Source organism: Oreochromis aureus, linkage group 19 (assembly GCF_013358895.1).
Source record: "Oreochromis aureus strain Israel breed Guangdong linkage group 19, ZZ_aureus, whole genome shotgun sequence".
NCBI lineage: Eukaryota > Metazoa > Chordata > Actinopteri > Cichliformes > Cichlidae > Oreochromis > Oreochromis aureus.
Genome location: NC_052960.1, coordinates 29404341 through 29409209, shown reverse-complemented (window position 1 = coordinate 29409209; position 4869 = coordinate 29404341). Strand labels below are relative to the sequence as shown.

Sequence of the window (4869 nt, the reverse complement as noted above, 5' to 3'; positions counted from 1 at the left end):
CTGCCAAAGAGCTGACTCTGCTGCTGTAGTTCATCTGCAGTGCTAGCAACAGACTGTTCTGATAGATGCTGCACTGATAGCCCAGTGGTGTCACTGAATCATCCGTCCTTTTGTATTAAATGATCTAAAACCCAGCCGTTTTACCACAATGCCTTAAAGGACAGGTTTTATTTTATTGTATTACACTACAAGTCACAATCAAGGCTTCAGTGAATTTTATTCTAAACACTCGAGGCTTTTATTTGCCCACACACTCATTCACAGACAGATGCATAATGAGTTTTAGTGTCTAGCTCAAGGACATTTGGATGTAGGTGTAAAAACAGGGATCAAGCCATCACATGAGTGGGTGACCTCTGAACACCAGTCCTTCTGAAAGGAGGAAAACAGAGGTCATCGTGAAGATGTAGCCTGCTGCAGCGGAGTGCTGCTGTGCAATCAATCCATAATGTGCACGATCTGCTGTGCACACCCTGTCCACCTGTCCACTGGGAACAACCACAGGCCGTCAACCTTTGCTTGAACAGTTGATGAACTGATTCAGTGCTGTGTTCATGAATGGAGTTTTAGGAAAGAAGTTGCATTAATTCCACTCTATACTTCAGGATTTCTCCGTTTGTCAGCAGGTCCTTGAAATATACATATATATATATATATATATATATATATATATATATATATATATATATATATATATATATATATATATATATATATATATATATATATATATATACACACATATATATATATATATATACACACACATATATATATATAGGTACTAAAACCAGTATCACACACACACATCTATATACATCTATCTCTATCTACATGTAGTGGCTGTAGAACAGCAGTCACTGCAAGAATAGACACTTCTACATTTAACACATACAGAAACAGTCTGTCAAAATGTCCAAACTTTTATTCATCTGTAAAAATGGTTATTACAGATACTCCTGTAATTAATACAACTACAAGATAACAACCAAGTAAAAGTTTTTGTTGCTTTTGTTTTAAATCAACCATGATTTTTAACTGTGTTAGAATGGACTACAATTACAGCCATGACAGGCTGAATGTTTGTGGAATGCCGCTGTAGAAGGTAGGCACCGTTAGGTTGGTTCTTGGTTGCTCCATCCTTACAGCTGACTAATACAGTCCTCTACAGGTTTTGTCAAATAAAGCAGCCTGAAAATATGAATATATATATAGTAACATATAAGACTAAGAATGAACATAAAAATAAGAAGGAAATATGCAATGGGGCAAGAGGGAGAGATGAAAGAGAAAACTGGAAAGAAAACAAGAACATTGTAACTAATACTTTAACGCTGTGGAGACTGATGGTAATTTATCTGTCATGACGTCACGTTGCATTAGTGAATTAACATCAATAAGTTAGATAACAGGGGAAGCGGAGGAGAAGAAAAACAATGTAGTGGATTCTTATATGGAGTGGCGTCAATCAACCAGGGAGTGGTGCTGAGGCTGATCTGTTCATCCACAGCGACCACAGCACGGGAGCCCTTCTGAATGAAGATCCACTGAATGAGGATCAGGACCTCATGTCGCTCCGGAATCTCTTTGGGGAACTGGTTGTTTACACTAAAGTCCGTTCCTTTCAGCTGCCTGTTCCTTCTGCTTGAAATGTTGGAATTTGGTCACAATAGGACGCGGTCTTCAGGCATCATTCTTGCTGCCAGGCCATGGACACAGTGGAAGGTGATGTTCTTCAGCATGTCCTGTGGAAGCTTCAGGTGGGTCCTGATGAAGGTTTTAATGGTAACTTCTGCGTCCTCTTCCGCAGATTCCAGGATGCCTGAAAACACCAGGGGATAGTGTGGAAATCGACCATAGTGTCTTTTATTATTTTAAAATCATTATTATTTTACTTTCTTCACTGAGCTGGGTCACATGACCAAGTCTCGTAGCGAGGCGTTTTCAGCAGTGAGTGTTTCCACCTGCTGCTGGCTGAACACCAAACATTCCCTTACTGCTTTGGTGCGGTGCTCTTTGTCTGTTTGGCATGCTGAATAGAGGAGGAAACACGGTGCCGTTATTAATGTCACAGCCAAGGCCGACCTGGGAAAAAGACTCGATATGGAGAACACTCACGGAGGCACTGGTGAGCGTATTTATCAAAAACTCTTTATTTACAACAGGAAGAACTGATATTAATTTAGAGTGTGAGCTCTGAACCACGAAGCTACTGAAAACTGAGAGAGACTACCTACAGCTCTAATAAAATAAAGAGTACTCAAATGACAATGAACAGCATGAAACACTAGGACAACTAGAGTAGGGAAATTCAAGGGGGAATGTGCACTCGGAACAGGTAATGCAGCAAGGTGTCACGGAGAACTAGAACGAGAGGAAAACAGAGTTAAGAGCGAGGCCGATGGAGTCCAGATGAGAATGAAGTATAAACAGATCTTGTCTTACTTGGCAGGTGGAGGTTTTTAGGCACGAGAGGGGGAAGAGGTCTGGGTGAGGCAGTGCTGTTTCCAGGTGGGGTGTTACGTAGGTGCTGTGACAGGAGGGCAGGTGAGTGAAAAAGAGAGCTTTTTGCACTGAGCTGTCTCGTACTGACCGGCATCGGGATGATGGTGAATATGGCCAGCAGAGGAAATGACAGACAGCAGGATGACTGCAGGTTGAGAGCACAGGATTAATCTCACCATGAAAAAAATCTGTTTTGATGACTACTCCGTGACAACCAGCACTAACTGTAGGTAAGCTGAAGACTTGGCAGAGAGTAGGGGTGAGCGCTGGTCTTAAGTACTGACAGCTCAACTGCCAGCAGGTGTGGAGGCACGCAGGTATGCCGTGACTCCGCCCAGGGGTGGAAACTGAGACTCTGTGGAAAAAACAGACCATGACAGTTAATAAATAATAAATTGTAAAAACTTCTCCCATAAAAAAACCAACAGTGCCATGTTTGCATTCCCCACTGATACAAACAACCCCAGCACACACACACACACACACACACACACACACACACACACACACACACACACACACACACACACACACACACACACACACACACCAAACCACAGTCAAAGGTCCGGAGGTCAGATGTTTCACTGCTACTTCACTACTCCTCCCTGCTTGTCAAGTTAGATATTCTCATACGAAACATATAATCTATTAACTGAAATAACACTAACTAAAATGAATAAATAAACAGATAAGAGAAACACATGGACAAGAATTCACACATCAGTTCATTCAGAGTATAATTCTGATCACAAAAGCTGCCAGACCTTGTCTGTTTGTCTGTGACCTCAGCAGTCTGAGTCTCCTGAAAGACGGCAGCAGCTTAAACACCCGGTGTCCTGGGTGTGTGCAGTCCCGTAGGATGCTGCGTGCCCTGTGGAGACAGCAGACTGCAGCACAGGTCCTTCCGGGAGGGAAAAGGATGTCCAATGATTTTTTGGGCCATTTTTTTAATGACCCTCTGAAGTGCCTTTTTGTGTGCTTTGGTGAAGCTGGAGAACCACACACAGATGCAGTATGTCAGCACACTTTCAGAATCTCATAGCCGGCATTGATGTCCTATTGTTATCTGTCTATGACAAATGAAACTTGCTGTTCTGTGCTGCAGTCTGCTGGGAGGCAGCATCAGAAACATTAATGCAAAGAGATGGACAAGCTAGTGAGACAAGCTGACTGTGGACACGCTGGGGGAGGTGATAGAAAGATGCATGACATTAGAAGTCATCCTCAATAACTCTGATCACCTAGTTTATAACATCTTTATGGAACAAAAAAACATTAGTACTGGAAGACTCTCTCTCTCTCTGTGGTAAAACAGAGAGATACAGAAAATCTATGGCACCTACAGCTCTCAGGCTTTTCAGTTCTCATGGGATAGCAGATGAGCTATATGTCAGACATATGAATTTTCCTCTGGGATAAATAAAGTTATTGTCTTTCGCTGGTTACTAATTATTATTTAATTATCAAAAAAATATGCTTGAAGTTATCAGTTGTGGTCTTTATCAGGAAAAGGACTGAGCACCTATTAAGTGCTTCAGGGATTTGTCTGTGGCCTTCTTTAGGAAGTCAGTGATGTGGGCAGGGTCTTCAAGCATGTCTGAAAAACAGAGAAAAGGTTCCTTTAGCTCCAGTCATGCTCCGTCATCCTGCAAAATCAAACTCCACATGCAATTAAACCAATGTTGCATATCTAAAATATGTTGCATCTTAAAAATTAGATTAATTCAAAAAAGGAATTGGAAACCAGAGCACAAAGATTAGTGATTTTGACTGTGATATCAAAATGAAATCTTACCTTCAAACAATCCAAATCACAAACCTTTCCAATCTTTATATCCTAAGCCTTCCAAGTTTGCCATTCCTACTAAATATGATAAATTAGTCACTGTTCCTGTTGTCTATATGTGTAGTTTAGTTCTGTGTCTTTGTTCCCCTATTTAGTTATTGCTTCTCATTTCCTGACATTGCTTCTCACGGTGACATTTATCTCTTGTCCAGTGTGTTTGGTTTTACTTCCTCCCCTGCTTCTTTGTGTGTTAGTTTGCCCCAGCTGTCTGCACTTCCCTCCTACCTTATGTGCATAAGCCGTCTGCTGGTTAATTACAGAACAATCACCTACCAAAAAAGTACAGCTGAATGAGCTTGTCCCTTACTGCCTCGCTTCAAACCAAGACATTCTGCTCGAAAAGGTAGTTGAGCTCAATGCAATGATGCAGTTCATTTGTTGTCAAAGTGAGTTTTCATCTGCAGCTCCTCACACTGTAGAGAGCCCAGATGTGCCCTCTGCTCCGTTCACTCCATCTCCTCCACACAGAGCCCTCTGAAACAGCTCTGCCTTCACCTGAAATCTTTGCCGGTGAG

General features: G+C 41.8%; 1 long non-coding RNA gene across 3 annotated transcripts; it reads right to left on the bottom strand.

The window, feature by feature from the left end:
• Nucleotides 1–910: 910 nt before the first annotated feature.
• On the bottom strand, nucleotides 911–4869 carry LOC120434766. Of its 3 annotated transcripts, none has more exons than XR_005609342.1 (5): nucleotides 4304–4869; nucleotides 4031–4105; nucleotides 3273–3497; nucleotides 1998–2860; nucleotides 911–1822 (listed from the first exon to the last, which is right to left on the bottom strand). It is a non-coding gene; the product is annotated as an uncharacterized LOC120434766 (long non-coding RNA). The 3 variants fall into 3 exon arrangements; XR_005609343.1 differs by having other exon boundaries at nucleotides 911–2650; nucleotides 2731–2860; XR_005609341.1 differs by having other exon boundaries at nucleotides 911–2860.